This window comes from Solanum dulcamara, chromosome 11 (genome assembly GCF_947179165.1).
Source record: "Solanum dulcamara chromosome 11, daSolDulc1.2, whole genome shotgun sequence".
In the NCBI taxonomy this organism is placed as follows: domain Eukaryota; kingdom Viridiplantae; phylum Streptophyta; class Magnoliopsida; order Solanales; family Solanaceae; genus Solanum; species Solanum dulcamara.
Window position 1 is genome coordinate 6,152,726 of NC_077247.1, and position 16,337 is coordinate 6,169,062.

Here is a 16,337-nt window from a genome sequence, read left to right on the forward strand (position 1 = left end):
AACCAGGGTTCTCGACAGTCAAGACCACTAGTGCCCCAGTGTCCCCATTGTGATAGGCCTCATTTCGGGGAATGTCGTTGGACTACAGGTGCTTGTTTTTCTTGTGGCCGTCAAGGCCATATGGATAGGGAGTGTCCACGTAAAAGTACTCTAGGTGGTATGGCTCAGCCAACAAGGTCATTTATAGGTTCTTCTTCTTCTGTGGCTATGCGCTCGATAGGGCGGGGAATACAGATACTAGTGGGCCGTTGTAGATGCCGTGGGGGAGCCTCCAGTTCTGGCGGTCCTTCTAACCATATGTATTCTTTGTCCAGTAGACAGGACCAGGAAGCATCACCGAATATGGTCACAGGTACATTATCAATCTTTTCTCGGGATGTATATACGTTGATGGATACATGCTCTATTTTATCATATATATCTCCTTTTGTTGCTAGTAGAATTAGAATTAAGCCTGAGTCAATAGAATCCTTTGAGGTTGCTACACCAGTAGGGGATTCTATTATGGTAAAGTAGGTATATAGACATTGTTCGGTAAATGTGTATAGTCATCGTACCTTGGCCGAGTTGATAGAGTTAGATATGGTGGAGTTTGATGTTAATATGGGTATGGATTAGCTAGCTTCTTGTCATTCCAATGTAGACTATAAAAATAAAATGGTTCGGTTTCAGTTCCCAGATAGACCAATTGTCGAGTTGTTAGAAAACACAGCGTCACCAAAGGGTAGGTTTATTTCATACCTTAAGGCAAAGAAAATGATCAACAAGGGGTATATTTATCATTTAGTCCACGTACACGATCTGGAAGTAGAGGAGCCAACTTTTCAGTCGGTGCCCGTGGTTAATGAATATCCAAATGTATTTCCAGATGAACTTCTAGGCCTTCCTCCAGAATGGGAGATATAGTTCACTATGGATGTGCCACCAGATACCCAGCCTATCTCTATCTCCCTATATAGAATAGCACCCGCAGAGCTAAAAGAGCTAAAGGAGCAGTTGAAGGACCTACTGGAGAAGGGTTTTATCAGGCCCAGCACATCACCATGGGGAGCACCAGTGCTGTTTGTGAAAAAGAAAGATGGATCACTGTGAATGTGTATTGACTACAGGCAGCTGAATAAGGTAACAATTAAGAACCGATATCCCCTCTCCAGGATTGATGATTTATTTGACCAGTTGCAGGGTGCCTAATGTTTTTTGAATTTAGACCTGCGGTTAGGCTATCATCAGGTATGGGTGAGAGAGGCAGATATACCAAAGACCACATTCAGGACCCGATACGGGCATTATGAGTTTAAGGTGATGTCTTTTGGGCTGACAAATGCTCCAGCGGTATTTATGGATCTAATTAACCAAGTATTCAAACCAGTTCTGGATTTGTTTGTGATCGTATTTATTGATGATATTTTGGTCTATTCATGATAGGAGGTGGAACACACGGATCACTTGCAGGTGGTACTAGGGGTACTTCGATGCCAGAAATTATACGCTAAGTTCTCTAAATGGGAATTTTGGTTAACGTCAGTGGCTTTTCTTGGACATATTATTGGAACTGACGGTATTCGAGTGGATACACAGAAGATTAAGGCCGTAAAGGCTTGGCCAAGACCTACAACCCCTACAGAGGTACGAAGTTTCTTGGGGTTAGCAGGGTACTATAGAAGGTTCAGGGAAGGGTTTGCTTCCATTTCAGCGCCTTTAACAAGACTGACTCAAAAAACAGCTAAATTCCGATGGACTGATGCTTGTGAACGAAGCTTCTAGCTGTTAAAAGAAAAATTGACTATGGCTCCTTTCCTTACTCTTCCAGAAGGACCAATCGGCTTTGTTATTTATTGTGATGCTTCCGGTATTGGATTAGGGTGCATTTTGATGCACCATAGTAGGGTTATAGCTTATGCCTCCTAATAGCTCAGGAAGTACGAAAAGAACTACCCAACGCATGATCTGGAATTAGCAGCGGTGATTCATGCCTTGAAAATATGGAGACACTACTTGTATGGCGTACATGTTGACATTTATACGAACCACAAAAGCCTCCAGTATATCTTAAAACAGAAAGAATTGAACTCACGGCAGAGAAGGTGGCTAGAATTATTGAAGGTCTATGATATCGAAATCCTATACCACCCTGGGAAAGCGAATGTGGTGGCGGATGTACTCAGCCATAAGTCAATAGGTAGCTTAGCAGAGGTACAACCAGAACGGAAGGAGATGATCTGTAAGATCTGCCAGCTCACTAGCCTTGAAGTCCGCCTAGCTGATTCAGGTAATAATGGGGTTTCTATTCGAGGAATTACTAAATCCTCGATCATGGAGGAAGTAAAACGATGTCAATACTAGGACCCTATCCTAGCACAGAATAGGGATGAAACTCTCCAAAAGGAAAAGACTCCATTTAAAATTACAGTTGGAGAGATATTATGATATTAAGGCAGAGTCTGTGTATCAGAAGTTGCAGGGTTGCGGCAGCAAGTACTGGGAGAGGCACATCATGCCCGTTATTCTGTTCATCCGAGATCAACCAAGATGTATCACGACCTCAAATGTTTATATTGGTGGGACGGTATGAAAAGGGATATAGCAGAGTTCATAGCCCAATGTTCGAATTGCCAGCAAGTTAAAGTTGAACATCAAAAACCGGGTGGGCTACTATAGGAGATAGAGATTCCAACCTAGAAATGGAAAGCGATTAATATGGATTTCATTACTGGCTTACCTCGTACTCCTCGAAAGCAGGATTCTATATGATTTATTATGGATAGGCTGACAAAATCAGCCCACTTCCTCCCAGTCAGGACTACATATTCAGCCGAGGACTATGCAAAGATATACGTCAAGGAAATAATACGACTTCATAGAGTTCCAACATCTATTATTTCGGACAGGGGAGCCCAGTTCACAGCCTACTTTTGGAGGTCATTCCAAGAAGGCTTGGGAACACAAGTAAGCCTTAGCATAGCATTTCATCCCCAAACTGACGGGCAGGCCAAATGCACTATTCATATATTAGAGGACATGTTACGAGCCTTCATAATTTACTTTAAAGGTAGCTGGGATGATCATATACCACTTATTGAGTTTGCCTACAATAACAGTTATCACTACAGCATTCAGATGGCGTCGTATGAGGCTTAATACGGCAGAAACTACAGGTCACCTATCGGTTGGTTCGATGTTGACGAAATGCAACTAATGGGTCCAGACCTAGTCCAACAGGCAATGGAAAAGGTAAAGCTTATTCGGGAAAGATTATTAACTGCCCAAAGTCAACAGAAGTCATACACAGACAGTCGATGTCCACCATTGGAATTTCAAGTGGGGGAATGGATGTTTTTGAAAGTGTCTCCCATGAAGGGAGTAATGAGGTTCCACAAGAAACGGAAGTTGAGTCCAAGATATATTAGCCCTTACTTGATCCTTCGCCGAATAGGCAAGGTCGCCTATGAATTAGACTTGCCAATGGACCTGAAAGCAGTACATCCAGTTGTCCATGTATCAATGCTTCGTAGATATGTAGGTGACCCATCCCGAGTGCACTCCCTGGATGACATCCAGCTTACTGAAGAGCTAGCCTACGAAGAATAGCCAATCGTCATCCTGGATCAATAGATTAGAAGATTACAAACTAAGGATGTAGCTTTGGTTAAGGTGCTGTGGCAGAATAAGAATCGCAAGAAAATGACTTGGGAAGCTGAGGAGGACATGAAACTCAAGTACTCACACCTATTCCCAATGTTAGCAGGTGACCCCAACTCCTAAAACTCGTATATTAAGTACTTCGATAGAAGTATGTGTTATGGAAACAATAAAGAAGCTCCCTTCGATTTGTATGAAGTGCTAAGAGAAGTTTTGTCTAACATTCGTGGACGAATGTTCTAAAGGGGGGAAGGATATTACACCCCATAATTTCTAAACTCAAAATGTCTCTTAAGTTCCTTAGACATTGTCATGTGATCTGGATAGTCTACGACACTATCAAATGACTTTAAGAAAGGGAGAATGTGATACCCCATAGTAGAAAAGGTTGGAAATGGAGTCATAGGAATCCGGAAGGAATTGAAGGCTAAGTAAGGAGTCGTTGGAATTGATTTAACTACGTAAGATACTAACTTAGAAGTCTTATATACTTAAGCTATTGGAGTACGTACCAAGCTTGCATAGCATTGATGACATAGGCTCTTAAAATAAGATGAGATTACGAACCCACGAGGAAGAAAAAAAGATGACGCGGGGCAGCCAATGAGAGGTTTACACGTGGTAGCACCTCAAGCAAGCAGGTGACCCACCTGCTTGGGGTCAAGTAGGTGACTCACCTGCTTGGGGGAGGTGGGCCCCACTGCCACTTGGCAGCCTCTCCTTCAGCGCATAGATGCGGTGGCCCAATAGGGGCTAGACACGTGTCACCTCTATCGGCTCACACGTGTCACTCCCTAGGACCACATATATATGTGTATATACAGCATACACTTCAGTTCTTATCCCAAATTTCATCCAAAGTGAAGAGAAAACAAACCCTAATCTAGGGAGAAAAACATGGCGGCTAGAAGGGAAAAATAAGGTAAGTCCCGATTTCATTCCGTGAATTAATTATCTAGCTATACCACGATGACATTGAAGTATTAGTAGTATAAATTAGGGTTTTTTGCAGCAAAACTCGGACAGCAAGCTGCCACGACGTTAGAGCTCGCTAAAAAGAGTTCAGAGGCACAATTTCGGCGAGTTCTAGCCAATTTTGGGAAAGGTAAGGTATTTCACTCTAATTTGAAGTTTATGATGTTATTATAGGGTGTATTACACACCTTGTGGGCTTCTGTAAGTTGGGTTAAAGTCGTAAAAAGTTTGACATTAGAAATAAACAAAATTGAAATTGCTATAGTTGAATTGTAATTGAATAACGCGTTGCGCTTGTGGTGTGGGACTTTTGGTCATGTGGTAATGTATTATGATGCTGGAAAATGAGTTAATAAGGGCGTGGGAGCTTCTGGTTGCATCCACATGACCCTCTGCTTCACACAAATTAAAGAATTCACGAAAGGAAGGAAAAACCCTATGTTTTGGTATCGTAGTTTCGAATGAGTTGTTTGGGGTTTATATTATGTAAGGTTGCTATAATATACATATGTATGAGCTGATGGTTATGTTGTTAGTTGGCTGTAGGTGTTAAGGATATGATTGGGTAATTCGTATAGGGCACATTATAGGGGAGGTGTTGTCCAATTTCCGTTAGCGCCTTAACTAGTTAGGGACTAGTCGAGAAGGTGAGCTAAGGGAGGAATTCTATGAATACTCATGGGTAGTCTAAGTTTTTGAAAATTCTAAGGTTGTTAATAATTGCATTACTTCCATGTTAAATAGGTTTCGAGGACAGCGACGCGAACACGATTAAGGGAAGTCCATAAGAGGTATGTGAAGCCTATCACTTCTCTTCTTTTGGCATGTCGTAGAGGTAAGTAAATAGTGATATAATATCTAAAGTGATTCCATCCCTGAATATCTTCTATTCACTTTTGAATGTTGAGCCTTTATGATAGTTAAGTTACTTGCCTTGAATCATTTATATACTTAGGACTTAATGAAAATATGGACTCCTACTCATAGGACTATACGAAGGAAAATACTCTGGAGTTCTTACGTGAATGGTAATACTTTAGTATACGTCTAGGGACCTCGACATGCTAATTAATATAGCCCCTAATGGCATTTAGAGGGCAGCTAGAATGACTATACTAATACTTGAGCCCTCAGACGATAGTTTAGTCCTCTTACATAGTTGAGTCTCTAATGTCAATTTAAATTGCATATGGTTACTCATGACTCTACTCGTGTATACTGTAACCCTTCTTTCACCAAGTCTTGAGCCGGGTATGTTATCGTGTACAATTCACTGCATTACTCACTGAGTCCCTCACTAGAAGACCGGATACGTTTGTATATATATATGATGGGTTGGTATAAGGTGGTGATGGCGCCGGGCCTATAATGGTCCTACAGATATGATTCACCGGACTCCTGAAAGGGCTGGCTATATTGTATAAATTGAGCATGTATGCTTTTGTAATTCACAGAGTACAGGTACACGTTTTTGATTTGATAATTTGTTCCCCTGTCTCTCTGTTTTGAATATACCTCCAGTTGTATTATGTTATGTTTTACATATTCAGTACATATGTCGTACTGACCCCCCTTTTCTGTGGGGGGGCTGCATTTCAAGTCCACAGGTACAGGTACACAGGTTAAAGATCCGCCAGCGTAGGAGTCCCACTCAATAGTCCAAGAGCGCTCTATTGTGTTGGAGCTTGATTTTGGGTAATAAACTCTGATGTGTATATTAGTTTTATTCACGGGTATGGCGGGGCTCTGTCCTGCCTTATGTTATTATTTTCTTACTTTTAGAGGTCTGTGGATACGGATGTGGGTTGTATGTATGTAAGTTGTGTGTGTACATAAGTGTATATAAGCTATATGTGCAATATATATGAACTATATATGAGTAGTATATGAGTCGCATATGCGTGAATATATATTTGTGCTAATATGAATTATGGTTTAGGGCATTCCCTGTGTCGTGGCAGCCTTGTCGGCTCGCGTATATGTGTATCATGGAACGAACCCACAGGTTACAATAGCCTTGTCGGCTTGTATATTTTCTTACCTGGTGGTGTATTTTGAGTGTGATCAGAAGACAGACTAGGTATAGTTGGCCGGGTGTACAGGTGTGTCTAATTCAGGCACCCATAAAGGCCTGTGGGGTTGGGTCGTGACATGTTACTACCTAAGGATCGGGCCGTACGTTCCACGGCACATATGTATATAATGATTTTATGAGTAAAAGTAGCAAAGTCCATAAGAAGCTCTTATTTTTAAGTACACTAAGATGGCTAACGTTTTTAATTTCCTTAAACTTATGTCCTTTTGCCTCGATTCATATGAAAGTGTCCAACCATCCTAAGTTGGTATGATTTAGTTTGTGGTATAAAGCATGACTCTTATTCACTCCTTTAAGCTAGAACCCTTCTAATAATTGAACTATGGCCTCTCAAGTTTTTTCTATACCTTGGGAAGTAGTAAGTAGGTAAAGTTAATCTTTTTTTTTTATATAAACTTTATGAAACAAATAGATGAAGTATGGGTGATCCCAAGGAAGCCCCATTCTCAAGGCCACTAAAATGGTCATTTTCTTGACTTTCAAAAGATATTTTATTATGCCTTGATACGAGTAGATGACTCCAAAAGGGCTACTTTAATGCAAACCATAAGGACACTCCAAAGTACTTGTTATGGCTATTGTCTTAATTTTTGAGTGATATTTTATTTTGATTATTTCAACAAGTTTCCAATGATGGTTTAAATTTCATAGTGTTACTCACTACTCCACTCGTGTATACTGTGATACATCTTTCACTGAGTCTCGGGCCGTCTATAATTACTATATGATATATGGATCGGGCCAAACGTTCTTCTGTATTACTATATGATGTATGGATTGGGCCGAACATTCCTCGGCATTATTATATGATATATGGATTGGGCCAATCATTCCTCGGTATTACTATATGATATATGGATCGGGCCGAACGTTCTTTGGCATTACTATATGATATATGGATCGGGCCGAACGTTCCTCGGCATTACTATATGATAAATGGATCGGGTCGTACCTTCCTCGGCATTATTATATGAGATAGCACTAATAGTACATAGATGCTTATGATAACAGAGTGATGTGGTTGTTACACTAGGTCCCCGAACGGGCCGGGTATAATATGTGATGATAGTATGTATATCTTTATTTTATGAGATGCAGGTACAGTGGTTTGTTGAAAGTTATACTTTCCCCTGCATCCCTATGTTAGCTGTGCCATCCTTTTGATGTTTTATACTTTACATACTCAGTATATATATCGTACTGACCCCCTCTTTTTGGGGGGCTGCATTTCATGCCCGCAAGTACAGGCGCCCGCTTTGGGGATCCACCAGCTTAGGATTCCACTCAGTAAATTATGAAGAAGCTCTATTGAATAGGAGCTGAGTTTTGGTACTAAACCTTTTATGTATATATTTTTTTGATTATGGGTACGGTAGGGGCCCTGTCCCGCCTTATGTTTCTGTTCTTTCTCTTAGAGGTCTGTAGACATGTATGTGGGTTATATATGTATGCATGTAAGGTTTTGCCTATATATTACGATAGCTTTGTTAGCTTATATATTGTCTTGCCTATTGGTACGATATGACTCAAATAGGAGACATGTTTACTTATAGTTAGCAGAGTTATACGCGAGTGTCCACTTGGGGTACCCATCATGGTCTATGGGGTTGGGTCATGACACTAGTGGTAAAGCCTCTACTGATAAAAGAAATAAGTTGAGCAAGAAAAGAAGAGAGGCACTTAAAACGAAGTTTCAAGAGAAAAACTATGTTGAAAAAAGTCCTCTTACTAAGGTATTTGACATAGCAGAAAAGGAGGTTGAGGTTCATTCAGGATGTCAGCAGTTTGTGTTGGATGATGATTAAATAGCCATCGATATTTCTCCCCTACAAGATCATTATAATCATACACCAACTCAACAAACAGCTGAGAAAACTCCTGATCAGAGCACAAAGTCTCAGTTGGAAAGTATATTGAACACTAACATAAAAGACCCTCTAGACATAGATGAATATGTTGTAGATAAGTCTAAAGCTGAGGATGACAATGATATCCAATCCATGCAGGGTCAGAATGAAGATGAAAATGCAAGTGAACACCTGCTCACAGCTTTCAGTCCAACCACTGAGAATGATAGGGACTTAGAAGATGAAATTCAGCAGCTTACCAAATCTCAAAGATTATCCCCTAGAGGAGTGCACAAAACTATGTATAATGTCAAGCCAAATAGCCCCACTAACTCTGTCATAATAGGCAGACCACATACTAGACTATTTACCTCTAAAATATCCCAATGATTAATATACTCAGTTGGAATGTAAGAGGTATCAATACCCAAGGAGCCATGGAAAGAGTTAAGTCCCTTAAGACTACATCAAATATCTATTATTGCCATTTTGGAGCCATTCTCAAATAGTTCTCAAATTCAGCAATTCAGAAATCAACACAGCATGGACCATGCCATCAGCAATCCAAATGGTAAGATTTGGATTTTTTGGACTAAGGATGTTGACTGCAGGATATTGGAAAATGGGGAGTAGTTGATTACTTGTGAATTGAACCATGTAATATCCCCCAATCAGTACATTGCTACTTTTGTATATGTAAAATGCAAGGACCATATCAGAAGACCCCTGTGGAATAGAATGCTACAGCAGTCAAATACATCCCTTCCATGGTGCACTCTAGGGGACTTCAATATTATTACAGATCCTGAAGAGAAACTAGGGGTTGTAACCTACAACATGAGAAGGAGTTTGGAATTTATTAGCACTATTGAAGCCTGTAGTTTGCAGGATTTGGGGTTCTCAGAACAAAAATATACCTAGTCTAATCTGAAAGGTATAATGTTCAGAATATGGAAGAGATTAGATAGAGGTATGTGTAATGACAAATGGCTAGAGGTGATGCCTCAGACTATCATTACTCACCTACCTAAAGTGGGGTCAGATCATTGTCTTTTACTCTTGGAAATAACTGAACACAATCATTATTACATCAACTACTTCAAATTCCTAAACTGTTGGAAAGACCACCCATCTTTTATGGAGATGGTTAGCAGGTGCTGGAGCAGGGATACAGAGGGTAATCCAATTTGGTGCTTCCATCAGAAAATGAAGAGGCTATCTGCCACTCTTAGTAATTGGTCCAAGTTATAGTTTGGGGATATCTATGCCAAAGTGAAAGAATATGAGGAAAATTCTAGACAAGCTGAAGAGGAACTGATCTCTGTCAATAATGAGGAGTGCAGAACCAAACTTCATTCTATTAATGCTGAGTATATTAGATAATTGAAAATGGAGGAATCCATGCTCAAGCAAAAAACTCAGTTTCAATGGTTCAAAGAAGGTGATATGAACTCCAAATATTTTCATGCTTTGATCAGAGAAAGAAGGAGGAAACTTCATATCCATAGCATTCAAAATGAGGAGGGTACCTGGCTGCAGAGAGATGATGAGATAGCCAGGGCTGTATGTGACCATTTCCAACACATTTTCATGGGTAAAGATGAACATATTCAGGAGGATACACTGTAATGTATCCCAAGGATGGTCAGTGCTGAACATAATAGAGATCTTCAAGCTATCCCTACTATGGAAGAGCTAAGGACTGTTGTCTTTTCCATGAATCCCAATTTAGCTACATGCCTTGATGGGATGAATGGGAAGTTCTTCCAAGTATGCTGGGATATTATAAAAGAGGATCTACTCAAAGTGGTCCATGCCTTCTTCTGTGGACAAACCTTACCTAAATATTATACCCATACCTATTTGGTTTTACTCCGAAAAGTAAACCATCCTAACAAATTATTAGAATTTAGGCCTATAAGCCTTAGAAACTTCACAAACAAAATTATCTCCAAACTTCTCACACACAGATTAGCTCCTATTCTGCCCAATCTCATATCTCTTAACCAATCTGGTTTTGTTAAGAATAGGAGCATCTCAGAGAATATAATTCTTGCTTAAGATATCATCCACAAAATCAAGAAGCCTAATGTGGGAGGTAATGTTGTTATCAAACTAGACATGGCCAAGGCATATGATAGAGTCTCTTGGTCCTATATATGCTTGGTCTTGAGGAGAATGGGCTTTGGGGAAGAGTTCATTGACATGGTATGGAGACTTATGTCACATAACTGGTACTCCATCATCATTAATGGCTCAAGGCATAGCTTCTTTCACTCCACAAGAGGCCTTAAACAAGGAGACCCTCTTTCCCCAGCCCTATTCATTTTTGGAGCTGGAGTCCTATCTAGACTCTTGAATAATCTCCATCAGCATCCATAATATCATGGCTTCTTTATGGCAAAGAGAGGAACTCAAATTAATCATCTAAGCTTTGCAGATGATATAATAATTTTCTCATCTGGGAGGTCTTAGACTTTGCAGCTCATTATAGAGACGTTACATACCTATAAGAATATCTCAGGTCAACTGATAAACAGAGACAAGAGTCACTACATGTTGCCTCCTAATGCCTTCAACTCTACTGTGAGAAGAATCAAGAATGTTATAGGCTTCAAGTAGAAGAATAGCCCTATCACATACTTAGGGTGTCCTCTCTACATTGGTAGGCAAATGATTATCTACTACTCTGATCTTATTGCTAAGGTTGTGGCTAGGATAAATGGATGGCAAGCCAAGCTACTCAGCTATGGAGGAAGAGTTACTTTGATTAAACATGTCATCCAGGAACTTCTCATTTACTTGATGTCTGCTAGTTCCCCACCTGCAACCACCATCAAGCAAATTCAGAGCATCACAACCAACTTCTTCTGGGGATGGAAGAATGAAAAGAGGAAATATCATTGGTCCTCTTGGAAGAATCTAAGCTATCCCTATGAGGATGGTGGTATTGGAGTGAGATTAATATCAGATGTAGCCAAGTCTTTCCAATACAAACAATGGTAGATTTTCAGAACCAAGAACTCTCTATGGGGTGAGTTCCTTAAAGCCAAGTACTGTCAGAGATCAAATCCTATAACTAAAAAGTGGCATATAGGACAATCTCTGATATGAAAATAGCTGATGAAGAATAAACACAATGTTGAGCCTCATATCCAATGGCAGCTACAATCAGGTTTTTGCCTTTTTTAGTGGGATAACTGGTTGGGAGTTGGCCCCTTAGCAATTTTTAGGTCTGTTAGTTGTAGACTGAATAATACTAAGGTGATCTCTTTCATAATCAATGGTTAATGGAATGCATAAATGGTCACTCATAAAGCACCTCCACAGTTTGTACCTAGTATTCTAGCGGCTAAAATCAACTATCAACCTCACAAGCTTGATCAGACCTCATGGAAGCCTAATAGCAGTGGGGAATTTAGTTGCTCTTCTGCATGTGAGCTTATCAAAGACAAAAGGAACAGGACAAAGATCAATTCTCAAACATGGCACAAGCACATACCTTTTAAATATTCTTTTCTTCTCTGGAGAGCACTTAGAGGGAAACTCCCTACTAATGAAAAACTCATTAGCTTTGGAGAATCCCCAGTCTAGTGTTAGTGCTGCTATAGACCTGGATTGGATACCATTGACTATGTATTTGTTTCTAGAAACTTTGACAGGAAAGTTTGGAGTGTATTTGCTGATTCTTTGGGGATTAACAAGGATTACACACCCTTAGAAGTCTGGTGATGAAGTGGTGGTCCACAAAATACAACAATGATGTCCATAAGCTCATCCTACAAGCTACTCCAATCTTCATATGTTGGAACCTATGGAAAAATAGGTGTTCTATCAGATATGGGGGGAAGCAGTCCAACATTAAAAGAGTGATGTACTCAGTGTTCAAAGACAATTTCAACCTGCTGAGCACTACATATCATTATATCAGCTGGCCAAATAACTAGAGGGAATTGGTCCCTCTTGTGGAAAAATGTACTAATGAAGTCACTGTTAGTACTGTCTATTGGAAGAGACCTTCAGCTCACATGGTGAAGCTGAACACTGATGGTAGTGCACTTCATAATCCTAGAAAAATAGGAGGGGGAGGACTTTTAAGGAACCCTCAAGGTGATCTTCTCTTTGCTTTTCAGCCCCTTTTGGAGAAGGCACAAAGAACCAATTTGAGATGCTGGCAGCCATCTTTGGTTTGACTTGGTGTCTCCAATTAGGATACACAAAAGAGATCCTAGAAGTAGACTCTGAGCTCCTAATCAAATGGATAAAACACTTATCCCAACCACCATGGAATGTCAAGGCACAGCTTCAACAACTGCAGGAAATCAGCCATTAGTTTTAGGTTTTCAAATGCAGCCACACCTATAGAGAAACTAATTTTGTAGCTGATGTCTTGTCCAAAAATAGTCACAAATACACTTCCCCATAGCTATATCTCACTAAGCATGAGCTTCCTAAAGAGGCAAGAGCATACCTTGAACTTGACAAGCGGAAAATGGCCAACTTCAGAAGAAGAAGGCTTAAGAGAATCAAGAACCTCCATGACCTTTCCAGCCTTGTTGGTCCAGCTTAATCTTCAATTTGGATTTTACTATGCATAGATATAGTTATTTTGAAGGTTCTACAATTAGGACCACTATAAAAGGGAACATCTTCCTTGATCCTTGCATTCATAGAATAACCATACTAACTCTACGGGTTAGGAGTAGATTAGAACTTTTCTTCCTTTTCTTATTCTTTTTTTATTGTGTAGGCACTTGTAGACATGCACCATGTCATCCAACTAGTGGAGGGCTAGTCAAGTTTAATTTCTGGTTCAGCAATGACAAGATGCAATAGTTGATAACTTGGACTAAGCTTAGGATACACAAGTATGATGCTGAGCTAAAACAATAGAACTAACCTACTAATTTGCAGACTGAGGAGGAGCATACATAGAAGCTGATTCAATTTTGCAATGACAAGTTCCACCTTGCAGATTGGACCACCAAGAAACCTTCACAATTGCAACATAACCTGCAATATGGAAAGAAGAACATGCACAACCTTGCTTGTGTTTGGTACAGCAGATGCAATATGCAGCAATTGACACTTTGGAGTCTGGTTGGAGATGCAAGACTATTGCAAAGACTTTTTTCAGCCTGCAAGATACAAATCCACCCACCAACATTTTCCAACACACTCTTGGAGAACCTAGAATGCTTCATTATCAATAAGAACAAGAGGAATTATAGTCACAATAATTGGTCCAATACACAACAAATCTTCATTAGCCACAGCAACCTAGGAAAGTCATTTTCTGTTTGTATTTGTTTGTGTTTGGTTTTGTTGGATTGTCCTTATCAATTTGTAGGTGCCTGGAGTTACAATACAGCATACACCATTTGTGAGCTTAGGAAGAATCAGCAGCAGCCAACACCACAGCTGCTTCAGTTGAATTTCCAAATAAACACAACCAATAACACACATCTCTGTATAACTTCAACCTCTTCTAGTGGAAGTACAGCAGCTGAACTTGTAGCTTTCCAGTTATACACCAACAACTTCAACAACAATTAGATATGGAAACTCATGAATCAGGAACTATCAATAATATTAAGAACTACACCATTGCTTTTCTTGTGTGTTTGCTTGTTTGTTTGTGCAGGTTTCCAGAGATGTAGCCCTCAACAAAGCAACAAGTGGAGCTATAGCCCTCACCAGAAACAACACACAACTATAACAAAAACTACCAGCAACCATAACAAACAAAATAGAATTGAAGCTTAGAGAAGGCCGGCTGTTTGGAAGCCAACAACAAGTAACAACCAACAATAACAACTCCAGATGTTTTGGAAGCCATCAACAAGCAACAACTCCAGATTCCTTGGTTTATGCAGCAAATGTGGAACTACCCCCTGCCAAATAGTAGAATTCTTCTATGCAACCAAACTATTTACTAGGGAGGGCAAGAGTACAAACTCAAAGCCACAACAACCTACAAGCTATAATTTTCAACAATATCATCCTCCAACAACAACCTCAGCATCCTACAACACACATAAAACTACAAGTTTTTGCTTGTTTGTTTGGTTGTGCAGATATAGGATATGGCAGGAGCCTTGTTTATTTGTTTGCTTATTTGACATATAGGCTTGCAACCACTCCACCACTATCATCTGTGCTTGTTATTCTTTACATGTGCAGCTGCAGGTTGATGTCCCATCCAACAACAGCTGAATTCACAACACCTTGGCACATATTTAGAAGAAAAAAATATGCAACTCCAACAACTCCAGAAATTTCAGAAATTTAGGAGGCTTGCTTAGATGTTTGTTTTGTTATTTCTTGTTACCTTAGTCTTGCAGATTTTAGGGAGCTACAAAGACATATACAACATCTGTGGAGAGCCACAAATACTAAGCAACTGCAACAATAATTTATAATAGCTTCAAGGGAGAACATACAGGGCTGCAGCAGCACATCTAGAAGTAGTTCACAACCTCAGCATCTTTCAACAACATTCAACAACATGAACCATACCACACCAAAATGCCTCTTAGGGTTGCATGATTATAGTAACTCCAAAAATAACAGAGCTCAAGAAGTTACAACACGAACGAATGATCGGAGACCTTAGTCGAGCGATACTGAAAAAACCAGTCTTTTCAATGAGGTACTTTTCTACATTCCCAAACTAGAAGTAGCACAATGCAACCCTTTTGATTATTGCACTCGCATCATATGGAATTTTTTTTACGACAAGCCTAAGAAGGACAACAATGACAAGATCAATCTCAATCCGTGGAAATCGGAAGGTTCATATACTTGACCTACTTTTATTTAGCTATGTTTTCTAATATAGCTTCTTTGAATAGGACTAGTGTAGGTTTCTTTCTTGTATTTACATGGAAGGAGAGAGTCTCTCTCATTTATGTTTTTTCTTAGTTGTGTTGTAGCAAGAGGTGTCCTCTCATAGGTTTATTGCTTTCAATCTAGTATCGGGGATGAGTTGTCCAACCTTAATAGGTTAGCCGACTTATTAACCAACTTAAGGTCGAAGGTAAGGTATATGTCCCCCTTTGTGTATTTTTATAATTTTATTTATGTTAAGGCATGGGGGTGCAACTCAACCCCTGACTGTGCACGAGAGGTGGGAGCCTCATGTAGGGTCTATCCCCGGAAAAAAAAGGTAACACCCAAAATGTCCTGTAGCCTCTTGTTTATAAATGTGGTGCACAATACACTGATAAATAGGACTCTATGAGACACAACATGTAGATATTCAAAGGACAAACCACTCTGATACCACTTTTGTCATGACCTAACCCCGTGGGCCGTTACTAGCATCCTATTTGGATACCCAAATGATCTTACATACTAAATTGTCATATTACAGAAGAATTCCAATTTAGTATTCTTTATTTAATCAGAACAGAAGACAATTAGTATGTTAAGCAGTCGCGTGTGTAGAAAATAACATATCAAACCAAAAGGGGTGACGGAATGGGACTCGTCGGGTATGTGCATACATACAAACATATGGGCTGTTTTGGCCGTTATACTAGAAGGGACCGCATTAAGATACAACATAAACCATACCTATATCTACAGGTCTCTACAGAACATAGCAGAAACATATGATGGGACAGGGCCCCACCGTACCTAAATGGTCAAATATACAGGAGTAGGTACATAGGAAAGCCATATACCAAAATGTAAGCTCTGAGTTAAAGGAGTACTCTGTAGTAGCAGAAGGTGTGTAGCCTATACTGATGGATCACGAATGTTACGACCCAACCCCG